The 16283-nt window shown below is 41.4% G+C and overlaps 1 pseudogene; it reads right to left on the bottom strand.

The window, feature by feature from the left end:
* Nucleotides 1–10500: 10500 nt before the first annotated feature.
* On the bottom strand, nt 10501–10891 carry LOC116156857 (large ribosomal subunit protein eL32-like; annotated as a pseudogene).
* Nucleotides 10892–16283: the final 5392 nt, after the last annotated feature.

Here is a 16283-nt window from a genome sequence, read left to right as displayed (position 1 = left end):
GAGGTCACCTTTCTTTCTCTAATGAAGTAGAAAGGGCACCAGTATATACCTAGGGCTTTAACCCTCACCCACCTTCTGCCTGGAGAAGGAAATTCAGGCTCCAATGCAGGTAGGTATCTGGTTCCTGGGCTCTGTGATAGCTGTAGCAGAACTGGAGGAGAAACACCCATCCCCACCCCGGGCTCACAGCCAGCTTCCTCCCTTATCTTGCACAACCTTGATCCAGAAGCAGGAACTGGTACCCCGGCCTTTTGAGGCCCTAGGATTTATGCTTTGAAGCTGAATGAGCTGAACACAGCTAGTGCCAAACCTGCTTTTGGTAACCTCTTTTCTTTTTTTTTTTTCCCCCCCACTTAATAGCATATCATGGACACTACAACACTTACAGATCTACTTTATCCTGTGGCTGTATCACTTTTATTGTATGGATGCACAATACTTTATTTTGCCAATTCTCTGAACATTTGGGTAAATTTTCTTGCCTCTAAACAACACAATAAACATCCTTGTCAATTTTTATTATTTTCTTTGACTAAATTCCTAAAACTTGCTGGATCAAAAGAAATGTTGGAAGGAATGCACATTAAAATTTTTAATATATATTACCAAATTACCCTATAGAAAGATTATTTTGCACTCCCATCAACAGAGTAAGAGTAGATCCCCTTTTTCATACTGTTCCCAACACTGGGGCTTAATCTTTTTAATTTTATCAATCTGATGGGGAAAGTGATTTGTATTTCTTTCTTTGTTAGTGTCTTTGAATGACCTATTTATAGCCATTTTTCTTTATTCTATTGACAACCACCTATTAAGAGTATTGTCTGCTATTTTTATTGAGTTATAGTCAGTTTACAATGTTGTGTCAATTTCTGGTGTACAGCACAGTTTTTCAGTCATACATGAATATACATGTATTCGTTTTCATATTCTTTTTCATCATGATCTACTACAAGGTCTTGACTATATTTCCCTGTGCTATATAGTATAAACATTTATCTATTCTATATATGCATGTCAGCATCTATAAATCTCAAACTCCCAGTTTATCCCTACCTACTCCTCTCCCGAGTATTGCCTGTTTTTATAAACAAGTTTCTTTTGTATAGCACAAGGAACTATATTCAATATCTTGTAGTAACCTATAATGAAAAGGAATATGAAAACAAATGTATGTATGTATATGCATGACTGAAACATTATGCTGCACACCAGAAACTGACACGTTGTAAACTGACTATACTTCAATCTAAAAATAAAAAATAAATATAAATAAAAATTTAAAAAGAATATTGCCTATTTTTATCAAAATATTTGTCTTTTAAAATTGATTTTATAGCAGTTCTTTACAAAGTAAGATTTGAACCCTTCAACCATTAAATATGGCAAACTCTCCTACTTTGTCATTTATCTTTTAATCTTGCTTATTCTGGCTTTTGCTGCACAGTGTTCTTTTTCATCTAGTGAAAACTGTCATTATTTTCCTTTATGCTTTCTAACTTTGGTTGTAAATTTAAGGAAGGCCTTCTCCACACCAAGATCATACAAATGTTCTCCTTTTTCTTCTTTTAGTATTTAAAAAATTTATTTATTTTATATTCAAATTTAAATTTAATTTGTGTGTCTTGAGGTAGGACTCTAATCTTTTTTTTTTCTTTTCCAAATGGTTGGTCAATTATCTGAGGCATTTTAATGTGGCATCAAAGGCTTTTTATGAACTGGCCTCATCCTACCCGTCCAGCTTCATCTCCCACTTTTCTCCCTGGAACTCTGTGCTCTCTTTCTATCAAACCACATGTAGCTCCTGTAATATAACACCCTGCTTCATTCCTCCTCAACTTAACACGTGTTAGTTCCTCTGCCCAGACTGCCCTTCCCCAGCTCCCTTTAGTTTCCTGACCAGCAACTATTTATCCTTCCAGAAAATTCCTAGCACATGGTAGGTATCATTAAATGTTTGTCAATTGAATGAATAAATCAATCACTTCTGCCCACTTTTAGCACGGAGCAGCCTCTGTGGGAGACACGTGCAAGAGAAGGATGTAAAATTGGGAAGTGAAGTTGACAGGGGAAATCCGCACTGCCACATGACTTAGGCTGTCTGCTTCCTGCTGTGGTTCTGCCCTTGCCTTACCAAGCCTGCCCACACCACTCCCTCCTCTTCCCCTCTCTTTTCCAGCCCCCAGATCAATGATTTCAGTTGGCTGCAGCTTCCTTTCCACCACTTTACTGCAGCACTGATCTTTATGAATGTGTTTCCTGCCCCAGTACAAATATAGCTTCTATGCCAACATGGAGCTCTAAATAAATGTGTGTACACAGGTGTGTAAGTGTGAGAAAGACAGAGAGAGAAAAGAGAATGCAGCCCTTCTGCAGAGTCCTTTTCCATTCAGGACTCCTATCTCTCAGGTCTGAGGAGCAGTTTCAGTAGCTTCACAGGGTGGGAAAGGGACTATTGCAAAACTACCCCAGACTAGCTTGCAGTCTGCTCTAAGTACAAATAATGACCACAACTGTAATAGGGATGAACAAATCTGACTCCATATTAGACCTGTTCCTTTGGCTTTAACCCTGTGCTCTGTTTCCTGTGCTTAGTCATGATGGTTCTGCACCTTTTGTAAAAGAATGTTGCCTATAGCCTGAAGCAAACAAAACAGCCTATTCTCAAGGCTCTGGCCTTTAAGGGTATTGACACTTTTCCATTCATATAAAGATTAAAAGTTGCAGAATAGAAAATAACATTTGTTTTGTTGGAGGTTTACAGGGACATTATGAGTTGACTCAAGTAGACACCTGCAAAAACAAAGGATTCTGACACCAAGAAGTTTGTAAAAACCAACCATACCCCCTCCCCTTTTTAGTAGAAAAGGAGCCTGAGTTATGACTTGGGGAAGATGGTTCTCTAGGACATTAGGCTGCCATCTTCTTTGTCTGCCAGCTTTCTGAATAAAGTCATTATTCCTTGCCCCCAACACCTTGTCTCCTGATTTGTTGGCCTGTCGTGTGGCAAGCAAAATGAATTTGGACTTGGCAACACAACCATTTACTAAAATCCTACTGTGTAATACCAAGCACTTTATATCCATTATTTCATTTAATTCCAAAATATATCAGCAAGATAGATATTAAAGTCTCTATTGCACAGATGAGGAAATTTGCCCTCCAGAACGTATACAATTACTGAGGGGTCCAGGATGGATTTGGATTCAAACACAGTTGTATCTAAACACCTGTCCTGGTTGATTCACAACCTATCTAGTTGGGCAGCCTCAAGGTTGGAGGTTCAGGGCTGTGAGATTCCCAGGTCCCCAGCCTGACACCTCAGCCTTTCCAGCACTCCACAGCTACTATCCAGCTTCTTGAGTACACTGTCATTCACTAATTCAATAACCTTCATTGATTTTGGTGAAACATATACTGTCTTTGAAGGTTGGAGCTTGGATCTGGAGTGACAAGGAAGCAGTCTGCATGGTCTAGCCCTCAGGGCCTGCTGTTAGCCTTGCTGGCTCTCAGCAGGCTCTTAAATTGGACCACAGGATCCAAGGGGCTTAGAAGGAGAGTGATACCTCCATGCACAAGCCCAGGGCCACTCCCAGTAGCTACACAGGCAGGGAGTCTCACTCTTTTGAGGAAAATTAGTCAGGTCTTGTCAAGTTGCTATCATCTGTTTGCTACAAGATCCTGCATTGAAAGCTGGTTTCTGAGCAGTCCAAATGACTCTGCCCTTCGGGGACATTCACGGATTGCAGAGAATTCAGGTTTTCCTTAAATGTGCTTCTGCCTTCTACTATTATGTCAGCAGAAAGTCAGCTCATGGAAGCAAGATCTTGTTTAAGGTATCTGCAGCATCCTAGCAGAATACCTAGGACATAGTAGGAGCTCAATGAGCATTAGTTGAATGAATGACACACTATTGGATGAAAAGACACTCAGCTGTGAGCTCTTGGAGGGTAGTCTAGATTTAAGGTCCTCCTCTCCTTCCAGGAATTTAGACTGACACTGATTAGGGGTCTGGATCTAAGGGTTTGAGAGGCCCTGCTGAGGGGCAGGCCAGAGTGTATGGACTTCTCCTCACTATCTTGCTTCAGTTTCCGTTCATCTAGATAAGGTACATAGGCCTCTACTTCTCCTAGCTGTGAGCTTCCAGGTTGGCCCTTTTATTGCCCTGATTTGCATACAAGTTCTCTGAAACTTAAACTTTGTTCTTGGTTTCTCAGATAGCCCAACTGAGAGAAAGCAGGAAGTGCCAGCAAATAAAACATTGAGGTAGCCCAAGACACCTGAGACTTGGAAACAGGGCATTTCCTCATCCCTCTGACCTGACCACATTCCTCTCAAATTCTAGAAACTTCTGCCAAATGCTGAAATGCTCAGTGAAGCAAGGATGAGAACTTGTCCCTCCCACCTAGTAGCCCAGACAGAGGTATGCCCTCCTCCTTCCTAGGAGGCCACTCTGACTTTCCAACTCTTCATCTGAGCCTCTTCCCCTTGCATCCCATGAGGGTGCCTATGTGCACACATCTCAGTCTGCATTCCACCACTTCTACTTTAGCCCTTCTGGACTGTGAACCTTGAAGCCAGAGGATAAGGCTGATCCATTTTTATGTCCTGTTTTTTGCTCCTAGAAAAAGAACTAGATGCATTGGTCTGAATGTTGTGTTCCCCTCCATCCCAAATTAATGTGTTGAAATCCTAATGCCTAAAATGATGGTATTAATACTGGGGCCTCTCAGAGTGGTTTAAGTCACGAGTATAGAACTATCATGAATGGGATTAGTGCCTTATAAAAGAGGCTTCCTAGAGACCCCTTGCCCCTTCTGCCACGTGAGGACACAGTAAGTCTGTGACCTAGAAGAGGGCCTTTACCTGACCATGCTGGCACCCTGACCTTGGACTTCCAGCCCCCAGAACTGTTAGCAATAAAGTTCTGCTGCTTATAAAACAACCTGGTCTGTGGTATCTGAAGCAGCTTGAACAGACTAAAATACTAGAGCTTAGTAAATGCTCAGTAAATGTTAGCTAAAAGCGTGATTCCCTCCCTTATTCCCTCCTCTTTCATATCTCCAGTTCCTTCCTCTAGACCCTTCCCCTTAGCACATGTTCATGTTCAGCTTTCCCACAGAGTGAAAAATTCTCCCTCCATCTGCTTTTCTGTCAAGCCACTAACCTATCACTTTCCTTCCCCTTACTATATTCTTGAGAAGTCTGCCGTCTGATTCTCCACATCTTCATCTGTTCACTCATAAATCCAGGCCATGTGACTCAGAATTAACCATTCTGCTGAGCCAGCTCTTCAAAAAGTCACCAATGACTTTCAACTAATCTAAAAGCTTCTTCATCAACCAAATCTAAACTCTTCTGCCATGGAGATTAGAGAGCATGAGTATCGCAAATAGCTGATGCTCAATAAAATGACAGTTGTTCTTATTTGTTTTAGTTTCCCTAACATTGCTCACTCTGGTATCTCTTTTTAATCATTTTCCCCAACTTTCTCTCTCCACTCATTATAAAGGTAATATAGTTTTATCAGTTATATAGGACTGAGAGGCTGTGTGAAATCACTGTATGGTGTCTGGAAGCCATTTATTGGGGAAAGGAAGAACAAACTGTCTGTTTGCTCTTTCCTTCTATCTCTCATTGGTCAATTTCCCTATACCATAGGGGATATTAACTCCCCTGTACTTCCGGGTTGTTTCCTGGCTCCTTAGGGCAGTCTGGGGAGACTGATCCCAATGACCACAGTGAATGCTTCAGCATACTCTGGAAGTGGCATTATGTGGCCAGATTCTCTGAGGGTCTGGTTAAGTCGGAACTGAGTGTCACAGCTGCCACGGCTCCTGCTACAACAGGTGCAATAGAGAAGTTACGGAAATCTGTTCCCACACACTATGGGAAGCTGAGAGGGATGACTGCATCAGGAGACGGGTCCACAGTAGAGACTAGCTCTCTACTGAGTGGAGACCCTGGGAGCAGGTGGGTCCAAATGAGTCTGGAGAGGTACCAACACTGGATGCAATACAATAGCTCATTTTAAAAAACTTGATAAATACAGAAGAAAAACAAAATAACCTATACATCCACAAATCAAATGCAGCTATTGCAATTATTTTGGTGTGTTTCCATTCAATCTCTTTCCTTATACATATAAGTTTTTCTTCTTTTTTTAATTTGAAAAGTTTTTCTAACTTTTATTTGGAGTATAGCATAATATGGAAAAGTGTACAGTTTTAAGTGATACATTGTCACAAACTTAGCATCTTTTTGTAAATTAAATCAAGAAATAGGTCATTACTGTCATTGCAAGCTTCCCCTTGCCTACTTTCAGTCACATCTCCAAGGGTAAACACTATACTGACTTCTGAAAATGTAGGTAAGTTTGTACTATTTTTGTACTTTACAAAAATGGACGTATACAGTGTATACTCTTTCATGTCTGCTTTATTTCACTCAACATTATGTTTGGGAAATTTATTCATGTTGTTGAGTGTTGGAGTAGTTAATTCCTTTTCACTCCTGTATCATGTTGCAGTCCTAGAATTTCTACTTAGCTCTTTTCAGAAACTGACTTTTTTCGTGCTGTTGCAGTCTTATCTTCAACTCAGTTTGGGTTTATGGGAGGCTCAGGATAGTTTCTGATGGCCTTAGGAAAGGAGTGTCCCTCATTCATTTGAGAGAGCTCCCAGAAGTTAGTTCTTTGGAGAATGTGGTAGCTGATATGAAGCCTAGAAGTGTCATAGTCATTTTGTCACCATGAAAAGGTCAACCTCAAGATGAAGATGTGAGATTGGAAAGCAGAGAGAAAAAAAAAATGAAAAGAAACTAAGATCCTAATGACACTGTTGAGCTGCTAAATCAAACCAAACTTGAAGCCTGCCTATGTGAGTCCATAAATTTCCTTCTTGTTGAAGCCAGCTTAAATTAGATTTTCTGTTAACATCGAGTCTTAACTTATCTACAGGTCAGCACAGGAGGCTTTGGGAATACAGAAGAGGAGCACTTAAGTCAGTCTGAGCCAGTCAAGGAAGGCTTCTTAGGAGAGGTGTTTTAAGAGTAGGGGATATTTGAAGGAAAGTAAGTTCTAGGTAGGGATGGCATATGCAAAGACCCAAAGGTGAGAAAAAACGTGATGTGTTTAGGAAACCACTCACTATGCTCACATGTACTCGAGCTGGAAGACTAGGTATCATTCCGGGTTTGTTTGTTTGTTTTTACCTCCCACATCTAGTGGATCACTCAGTGCTGCAAATTCTGCTCTTAAATATTTCTAAAATGTGTCTATATTCCATGATGAGGGTGGAGCTGCTGTCCTAGGACGGACCCTCATCATCTCTCACCTAGACGACTGCCTCCTCAAAAATGTCCCTGCTTCAGCTTTGCACTTTTACCAGTCACTCCCTTCTCTATTACCAGAATGACTTTTCTAAAATCCATATCTGATCATGGCATAATCTTACTTAGAATGTCTCCCTGTTTTCCTCAGGATAAACTCTAAGCTTTCCAGCTAAGCACACTCTTAGACATCATCTCTTACACTTTCCCCATAGGGACTCTGATCTAGAGTTTTATACCAAACCACTTGCCATTCCATTTTAACAACCTTCTTTTCTTGGGGGGAGGGGAGTGGGAAGGGACAGACTGGGAGTTTGAAATTTGTAGATACTGACAGGTATACATAGAATACATAAACAAGATTATACTGTATAGCACAGGGAAATATATACAAGATCTTGTGGTAGCTCACGGTGAAAAAGAATGCTACAACGAATATATGTATGTTCATGTATAAGTGAAAAATTGTGCTCTACACTGGAAATTGACACAACATTGTAAACTGACTATAACTCAATAATAACTGAATAAATAAATAAACAGCAACAAAAAATTCTTTTCTTACTCTGAAACTTTTAAGTGTTTCTACCTTTGCAAATAAGCCCTGCTCCATCTTCTTCTGAAAAACAATTGCATATCTCCATCAGTTAGGGCGCTTTCAGCTACAAACACCAGAAAACTTTGATTCAAAGGCTTAGGCAAACCACCCCAGCAAGAGCAAATGTAAAACTACTAATTTTTGTGTTTTATATATTCTATATAAATACATCTATTTTCTTTAAAAAAATAAAAAAGGCTTAGGCAAAGAGGAAATTTTTATTATCTTACGTAAGTCCAGGGATAGGGCAAATTCCAGATATAGTGTTGAGACAGAAGGGAAGGGGGCAGGGCACAACCATTAAAAGAACAACAAAGCGGAAGGAAGTGGTGGTGGGGGGGGACGGTATAGCTCAGTGGTAGAGTGCTTGCTTAGCATGCACGGGGTCCTGAGTTCATTCCCTAGTATTGCCATTAAAATAAATAAATAAACCTGCTTAACCCCAACCCGATACTTAGGCCCAAGACGGTGGAAGATTCGCCTTCAGGTAGAGCTTGAACCTCATTATACACTCATTATAATATATTAGCATGTTAAATGACACACCCACAGGCTCCATAACGGTTCTGAGCCTGGCCATAAAAAGTCAAAAAGTGGGCAGTGGCCCAATTCCTGGAAAGTCCCTCCCTTTCCCCCAAATTGTTGGAATACTCCTCCCACTTGTTAGCAGGTGAAATTACTCAGCCCATGAAAACTAACCACTCCCTCTCCTTTTTGAGACTAACCTTATTCTGCTTATGGAATGTGTTCTCTCCTAGGGCCACTCGCCCTTCTGAGAGCCTGCACTCTGTCTATGGAGTGTGTATCTCCCTGAATAAAACTACTTTCACCCCCACAATAGCTTGCTATTGAATTCTTTCCTGCATGAAGCCAAGGACCCTCACTTTGCGGGGCGTGTCCCAGGGACCTGCCAGAGACCTGGGACATGGCCATCCACTTGTGCCCCATTTTCCAGTAACAGCGTGACGATCAAGGCTCAGGGTCCCTGCTTCCCTGAAATTCTCTGGTCTCTGTCCTCCTCTTTGTACTGGTTCCATCCTCCTTCTGGAAGCAAAATGGCTGCAGCCAGGGTCACAGTTCCAGGGTCACATCTAGATTTGATCATTGATATAAGTATAAGTAGAGAATATTTACACCTAACTTGAATCATTCCTCTTGCATTTTATGCAATACCTGGATCATCTCAAAGAGTTGTGAAAAAACATATTCACAAGTCAGTATACAATCCTAATTTGACTTTTTCTCTTTCCATCACTTCTTTTTTAGAGCTACCTATGATTTACTTTCTTTCTCTTCTTCCTGCAGCCTTTGATACTATTTTTACTCCTTTATGTCTGTTAGGGTCCCTTGGCTGCAAGCAACAAAAAATGGCTCTGTCTATCCAAAGAAAAGGAGCGTTTTTTGGAAGGCTATAGGAGAACTTGCAGAACCAAGGGGAAGGCAAAGCATGGAATTGGCAGGAACCAGGTAGCTTCAGGGGGTCCTATTAGCAGAGACTGCTTGACAGCCTTGGCATGGTGCTAGTGAAATATATTTCATGATGAAATGCATGAATTCCAGCTGATTTTAGTCTTTTGGTGACTATATTCATAACTCAGACTCAAGGAATAAAGCATCCAATTGGCATATCTTGGATCATTTACCCACGTGTTGGCTAGAGGAAGGCAGGTACCTTAATTAATGTCTGTTAAATTGGATCCAATGAGGAAGAAGAAATTCTACAAAAGAGGGAGGAATGGACACCAGGCAGCCAAAAACAATAAATTCTTATTATCCCTTCTAAATAAACCACTCCTCTCCCTTGGATTCGGAGACACCTCATTCACTTGGTCTCCTTCTACCTCTCAGGCTGTTCTCTGCCTCCTTTTTGGGCTTTTCTCTTCCTCCTGCTTCTTAAATATTATCCTCCTTGGAACATAGGCCTGGGCATACAGTTACCCAATAAAAGTAAAGCAATGTTGAGAATTAATGGGAATACCTTAGTCTTTCAGAATCTGATGTTTTCATTTCTCTGAACTTTGAGATATCTAATTCCATCTAGTTCAGAATATTCTGACTTCTGGATTAGTGGTCCTCAAACTTTTTGCTCTACTTCTCTCTAACATAATTTTGTAAACTATGAACCCCATCATATAATTTTTATCATAAGTATATACTGATATTTTAAAATAACTTCCTTTAAATGTATTCAATTAATTCTAAATACCAGAACAATTTGATTCCTACCATCAACCAGTTATACAAATAAATAACCTTTTCTTAACAGTTGCTAATTTTATACTGTTCATTATTCTCCTTGAATTTGTTTTCCATTTTACTTCTTCAGAGAATATGATCTTAATATAGTATATTCTTATACTTGAAATTTTTAATGAAGTTATCATCCATCTCTGCAATCAAAATATATAAATGAATATATGTAATTTTTAAGTTCTATGATCATGTTTTAAATAATTACATGTATTATTATCATACAGTTGATCAAAATAACACACAGTACAAGTTTTGATACTTCTTTTTTTTTTTTTGAGTTTCATGGTTTTATTAACACAAATACAATGTGCATGAGCTGTCTATTTGTCTTCTTCACTGAGCAGCCTGGCGTTGGGATTGGTGACTCTGATGGCCAGCTGGGCTGCTCTTTCCAGAACAGCTTTGCAGTTCTTGGAGGAGACGTTGTGAGCAATCTCAGCACATCAGCAGCACTTCGAGCTCCTTGACGTTGTGGACCAGGAACTTGCGGAAGCCGCTGGGCAGCATGTGCTTTGTTTTCTTGTTGCTCCCATAGCCGATGCTGGGCATCAGGATCTGGCCCTTGAACCTCCTGCACACCCTGCTGTCAATGCCTCTGCGTTTCCACCAGTTCCGCTTAATTTTGACATATCGGTCTGACTGGTGCCAGATGAAATTTTTGGTCCTCTTTTTGGCGATCTTGGGCTTCATGAGGGGTCTGAGGGCAGCCATGATGCAGACTAGGAGATGGCTGCCACCTCCTCTCGAGGAAGACAGGGGGAGGGCCAAGTTTTGATACTTCTTAAACATAAAAATTAGATGAACTGGGGCTTTGTTCTTTTTTTCAGTTTTATAATTTTTTTAATGGAAGTATAGTAAGTTTACAATGTTGTATTAGTCTCTGGTGTACAGCATGGTGATTCAGTTATACACACACATACATATATATTCTTTTTCACTATAGGTTACTACAAGATATTGATTATAGTTCCCTGTGATATACAATAGGATCTTGTTTATCTGTTTTATATACAGTAGTTAGTATATGCAAATCCCAAACTCCCAATTTATCCCTCCTCCACTTCTCCCCACTGGTAACCGTAAATTTGTTTTCTATGTCTGAGTCTGTTTCTGTTTTGTAAATAAGTTCCTTTGTGCCATTTTAAAAGATTCCATATATAAGTAATATCATATGGTATTTGGTTTTCTCTTTCTGGTTTACTTCACTTAGTATGATCATCTTTAAGTCTATCTATGTTGCTGCAAATGCTATTATGTCATTCTTTTTTATAACTGAGTAATATTCCATTGTATATATACCACATCTTCTTCATCCAATCATCTGTCAATGGACTCTTACGTTGCTTCCATATCTTGGCTATTGTAAGTAGTGCTGCTATGAACGTTGGGGTGCATGAACATTTTCGAATTTGAGTTTCCTCTGGATATATGCCCAGGAGTTGGATTGCAGGATCATAAGGTAAATCTATTTTTAGTTTATTTTAGTTTCCCTTGACTCAGGGAAGGTCAAGAAGGCTGAATAAAGCCTATGTCCTACAAACAAGAAACAGGGAACATAGAAAGATTTGCACCAGGGAGGACCCCACAGGGTCCTGCTTGGTGTCATTTGTATCTATATAAATGAAAAATAAGAATGGAATTGATGTTCCAACCAGAAACTGCTAAAAAAAAAAAAAAAGAATGGAATTGATGTTGAACTCTGTTCATTCTGAAAATACATAATATTCATGCACAGGTACAAGAATTAAATAGAAAAAGAAAGAACATTCAATAAAGACATACTGACTGCCAATAGGCACATGAAAAGATGTTCAATAGTGCTAATTATCAGAGAAATGCAAATCAAAACTACAATGAGGTATCACCTCACACCAGTCAGAATGGCCCTCATTAAAAAGTCCACAAACAATAACACTAGAGAGGATGTGGAGAAAAGGGAACCCTCCTATGCTGTTGGTAGGAATGTAGTTTGGTGCAGCCACTGTGGAAAACGGGTTGGAGGCTCCTTAAAAAATTAAAAATAGACTTACCTAATGATCTGTGATGTGAAAAGTCATTGTAGTTTTAATTTGCATTTCTCTGATAAATTTTGTTTAGTGACCTTAAGGTTTTTACATGGTGGTGGGTGGGAAGGACCCTAAGAACTGGCTGGGAGGTTTGTCTGTTTTAAATGGGAGGAGGATGATTGTGAAAGGGGTGGTATGTGCTCAATCTATTTGAGAAGACAATACACCACCAATTTGGTGACTTTTGCTCTGAAACTCTTTGAGGGATAGGGTTGTACCTTGCATGTAACAACCCCAGTGGCCAGAATTGAGAGCAAAAGGCCCAGAGCTGGGGAAGGAGAGGGATGGGTTACAAAAATGACTCAACAGTTCATCAGTTGGCAAGGTCATCACCTGGTTGTAGACTATTAAAGTCAGTGTTAGCAAAAAAAAATTAAGAAAAAATAAAAAGGAGGGGGACTCCATTAGAGGGAGCAGGAGATGATGTAAGGGTCATTTTTGGCTTAAGCCATTTTGTGATCTAAGCCTGGCCACAGTGCTTGTCCAGGAACAGGTCTCAGTAGTTAGTGATCTTAAGGGAACAAAAGAATGCTGAAACAAACTTATCAGGCAAGAGAAGTGACTACAGCAAAGATGTGTATCAGTTGTAAAGACTCCAATTCTGTTTCAACTTAAAGATTAGCCTGAAGTACTCAACCATCAGATCAACTAGAACCTAAAGGAAGATGATGTTGACCTTTTCTGACCCTTGTGATTTCTATCAACTAAAGGTTGGACTCTGTCTACCACTCAAGCCCCTTCATGAAGATGCTTGTACCTTTAGCTTCAATTTTCTCCAATTTTGGGGGGAGGGGCAAATAGCTCAGTGGTGGGGGAAGGAATAGCTCAATGTTAGAGCACATGCCTAGCATGCACAAGGTATTGGGTTCAATCTCCAGTACCTCCATTAAAAAAAAAAAACTTCCCCAGTTTTGCTGTTGGGGAGACAGTACTTTGGGAAAGATCCCTGCTGTTCTCCTTACTTGCTAAAAATAATAATAAATTCTTCCTTTTTCTGATCTTTGGCTTGGTTGTGTCTTTCAGCTTGATAACCACCAAGATGTGAACCCAGTTTTTCTGGTATAATAGTTCTCTTTCTCTCCTACCCTATCTGCTTACAGTGGTCTCTCTAGGCTAAAACGAGTTTGAGAGATCCTAAATTCTGATCACATAAGCTGGAATCTGAGTGTCTTTATGAGGACTGACGGTGTGAAATGTTGGACATTTAGTCCATCAGGACACTGTGGGGCCAACTGGCATCCTTCAAAGTCCAACAACTCCCATCCCTCGGCTCTCAGATGTCTGCCTGCGATCCCTCAAAAGATAAAGTACATTCTTTACTGGGCAGTGTGTTTGCCCAACAAACTAATAGCCTTAGGTAATGCCTAATTTCACAATAGCTCAGGGTGGTTCGTTTCAGCTCACCTTATCAGAGTCATAAACCCCGTCGCCCCTTCACCGACCTTAAACTTCTTACCTCACCTACAACCGGAAAATTGTGCATGCATGCATCCCCCAACCCATTGTGTTCATCAACTCCTTACCCATAAAAGATCTCAACAACTGACCTTCGGTGCTCATACAGGCTCCTCTCATCTGGCCCATTGCTGTTAATGACAGTGTAACCTAATACACTGTCCTTCTATTCTCATCCTTTGCCTTTGGTAAATTCTTTTATTGCTTGTACTCTGGCCCACTGTGTCCCACAACAGACACCACGCCTACTGGGGAGACAGTGGGGAGTAATCCAGGGTATGAAAAGATGTTACAGGAACATGGGGCACGAGAGGATGGCCATATTCCAGGGCTCAGGCAAATTCTTGGGATGCATACTATCAAATGAGGATCCTTGGCTTTGCGCAGGAAAGACTTTAAAAATGAGCCACAGTAAAATGAAAGCAAGTTTATTCAGGGAGATATACACTCCATAGATAGAATGCAAGCTGTCTTGTGAAGGAAAAGCCCAGCTGGGCTAACAAGCTAAGTCACAAATCTAAGTGTAATAAGTGTCGGTTTACTGATCTAAGTTCTGCTGGGCTAACTCGTAAATCTGAAGTTTAGTGTCAGTTTACTGGGCTAACAAGCTAACTCGTAAATCTGAAGTTTAGTGTCAGTTTACTGGGCTAACAAGCTAACTCGTAAATCCAAGCTCAACAAGTGTCAGTAACATGATCTGTTCCGAATTGATAAGCTCCAGTGTACTGATTCCTTGCTTTTTGTTGTTTGAGCCTTATTGGCTAATAGCCCCATACTTGTAATTAACCCTATAAAACCTCATGTGCATGTCTTGGAGGTGCTCAGAGCTTCGGAGCAGAAGCCCCTCTGAGCCCGCCAGCGTAATAAATCTGAGTACTCCAACCCTCCGAGTGGTGCTTGTTTCTTGGCTGGCCTGTTGTTTCTGTAACAGTCTCAGAAGGCAAAAGAGGCCCTGGGAAATGGGGGTCATCTTGGAAAGTGAGAGTGGCTTAGGGGATACACATTCCATAGGCAGAATGTGGGCCATCTCAAAAGGTAAGAGGTCAAGAGGTGTGGTGGTGTTTAGTTTAAAATAAAAGTAGATACACTCCAAAGACGTGAGTGCAGCAGTGAGAGAGAGAGAGAGAGTGTGATAGCGAAGGAGGGAGGGGAAGGAGGGGGGAGGGAGGGACCTTGAGGTATGCGGTTGTTAGTTTTTATGGACTTGCGAATTTCACATGTTAACAAGTAGGAGGATTATTCCAACTACTTTGGAGAAGCAGGGATTCCCAGGAATTGGGCCACTGCCCACTTTTGGCCTTTTATGGCCAGCGTCAGAACTGCCTGTTGGTGCGTCACTTAGCATGCTAATGTGTTACGACACGCGTGTAATGAGGCTCAAGGTCTATTGGAAGTTGAATCTTGCACCTAGTCAGGTTTTAAACATTTTCATCCTATCTTCAATTGCTGGGTCATTACTTTAATGGTTGTGCCCTGCCCTCTTTCTTCCTGTCTCAAAAAGATGAGGCAGAGTGGCCCTGGGGGAGTACAGAGGAGTTGGGGAGACAGAGGTGAGGGGAGAGAAAGGCCTAGCTACACTAGGACAAGCCTATTTCTTGCCCACTTCCACCAAGGAAAACACATAAATTCAAGACAACTTTCAGTTCAAAGGTCAAGCACAATTTCAAATCTCAGAACTGTCACTTAATAGCTGTGTGACTCAGCAAGGTACTTTCTGAGTTTGCACAATCTGTAAAACAGAGCCTGAATACCTTCCTCACAGGAAGCTTCAAGTGTGTTGGTAACATTTGTATCTTCATCTGGATGGTGGCTACATTGCAAAAAACAAAAACTCAGTTGAACGTTTAAGATTTGTGAATTTTTCTTTATATATGCTATACTTCAATAGAAAGGCTTACAGTAAATAAAATAAAAATGAACATTCCCTTCCAGGGGTGTTGTAAAGATTCAACATACTCATGTTTATAGAGTCTAGCATCGTGTGTGGCACAAAAATGCCTGGCCAGGGTCCACTGTCCCGATACAGGGATTATGAATTTTTATTTCTTGAAACCTATAGACTTGAGGTCTTCCCTGTTACAATCAACCTTTGTATTCCGGCTGCTCTCTAGGCCTGTTTGCCTGGCGAAGTAATAGGACCAGTTTAGGTAGATTCAGGGAACTCGGCCAACCCGACTCTAAGGAAGAGAATGTAAAGAGAGCTAGGGCTGTGAATCCGGAGGGAGAGCCACGGGCACAAGACACCGCTACGTGACACCCGGCCCCTCCTCCCTCCTGCAGGAGCAGGAGCAGGAGCAGCTGCCGCCCAGAGCGGCCTAACTGCGGCGCGCGGTGCAATGTGGGCCAGGCAGAGGCGCAGCCCGGCCCCGCCCCCAGGGCCGCCCACGTGGCCGCTGCGCGGGCTTCACTCAGCCCGCGAGTTCTCGAAACCCGCGTGGTGGAGCGTGTACCAGCTCCGGCCAGTCCACCCACCAGCGTCCTGGGGAAGGGATGGTGTAGCCGCCCAGCTTTAGCTTCCATACCCCAGCTTCTTTCTGGGCGCAGGGGCGGGGTCCACCATTGCGCGTGATGCCCGGCCCCCG

This window comes from Camelus dromedarius, chromosome 14, assembly GCF_036321535.1.
Source record: "Camelus dromedarius isolate mCamDro1 chromosome 14, mCamDro1.pat, whole genome shotgun sequence".
Taxonomy (NCBI): Eukaryota; Metazoa; Chordata; class Mammalia; order Artiodactyla; family Camelidae; genus Camelus; species Camelus dromedarius.
This window is presented reverse-complemented; position numbering and strand designations above follow the sequence as displayed.